The sequence below is a fragment of the Cantharellus anzutake genome (genome assembly GCF_015039405.1).
Source record: "Cantharellus anzutake strain C23 chromosome Unknown EI90scaffold_85, whole genome shotgun sequence".
In the NCBI taxonomy this organism is placed as follows: Eukaryota; Fungi; Basidiomycota; class Agaricomycetes; order Cantharellales; family Hydnaceae; genus Cantharellus; species Cantharellus anzutake.
In genome coordinates, this window is record NW_024067035.1 from 95,502 (window position 1) to 97,236 (window position 1,735).

The following is a 1,735-nucleotide window of genomic DNA, read 5'->3' on the forward strand; positions in this document are numbered from 1 at the left end:
GCTCTGGAAGTCGGAGTTCGGAGTTCCGGGAGCCCGGAGCGGAGGTCGGGATTGTATGGATATGACACCCACCATCCATGGGCCCGCCCCCTACATAACTATATATACATAACTTGTGGATAGGTTACACCCTAGTGATAAAATCAACTAGAGTTTTCCCCCTTCTAGTTCTCTTTGCCAGTTAGTAAATTAGGGCATGGACGTGTAACTAGGCACAGCGCTCCTGGTCTAAGTTGCTGAGGCCATAGCCCTCCACCACAGGGATGTCTCCTTTGTCCCATATCCAGTCTCTGACAGTATTTTATCACTCCCTGACAGCACACATCTTGTATGGCACCCAAAGTTCCCTGCACTCATTCACAACTATGTACATTAGTTCCTAACTCAGCCTCCCTGTCTCCCGAACCCTTGCAGCCTGGTCCTAGTCATCTGGTGAGAAACCCAGTTGAGTTTCGAAGCTTCTCTAATTTAGAAAACCCTCTCCTGTCAACTCTGATCATGTGCCCCGCTAGGGATTGATTGCCTGTTGTAGATTCCAACTTTGGAGACACCACTGAACAACCCATAGATCCAGTCCACTTCTTTGGACTCAGTTCCGAGGTCCCCAACTTGGTCAACCCTCCTATCCCTACTGCCCCAGTCACTGATGATGCCAAGCCTATTCCCAACATAGCTATCACACAGCTAGCCCAGGCCATCACCAGCTTGGCTCATCACACCAGTCGCCCACCTCCTCCACCATCCTCTGCTCTCCAGACCAAGGTCCGCAAGCCCAAACAGTTCGATGGTAAAGACCCCCATGAACTTCAAGTATTCTTGGTCTAGTGCAAACGAAATTCCCAGGACCGCCCCCTTGCATTTGCTAGTGACTGTGCCAAGGTTATCTTTGCACAGTCCTACCTCAAGGGGATGGCTCTTGATTGGTTTGTGTCATATCCACACCAACTCCGCCTCCAGTCTGTCCTCCCCCCACACCTCCACCATACCCTCCGGTTCACCTCTGGTTCACCTCTGCCTCCGATCTCCGGTACCTTCTCCAGTACCTCTTATCCTCATCTTAAACATTTATTATCTACCCAATATTACTACAGACCTCCTAGGACCTCCACCACCCCTGCAAAGGTTTTCCCACTCTCCAGTAGCTGTCGCTAATTCCACCCTTCACCTACCCACTCCACAATGCTCGATAAGGTGATTCTCTCATGAGCTCGCTGACCTGGCAAGTGGGTAAGTCCCCCTTGGGTTTTCCCCTTTGTTCCCATTTGTCTTCTATTATGTGTATAAGTCCTGTACTGTAGTTGATGGCACCTTAGTGCAAAATCAACAAGACTATCCCCCAGAGTTCATGCCCCCCATTCTGAAGTTAAGGACCAAACTCTTAAGCATTACCGAACATAGGCACAGTGCTCCTCTCCGAGTTGCTGAGGCCATGGTCCTCCCACTCGTTTGCTACCTCTGGCCTCCTACCAGGGAAAGAAGGTCCAGGGACACTGCCCCTCCTCGCCATGTACTTGACAGTTTGAGCCAGACCTACTGTTCGACCAAAATTCCTTACTTCATCCTCGTTGGATGAATAATCACCAGGAGTTCGTCAATGAACTCCAGACCAACTTCGGTCCCCACGATCCTGTGGGTGATGCCGAAGTCCAACTTATGACCCTAGACATGAAGGACAGTCACCATATTAACAAGTACATTGTCGAGTTCAATTGACATGCATCACAGCTTCATGGTT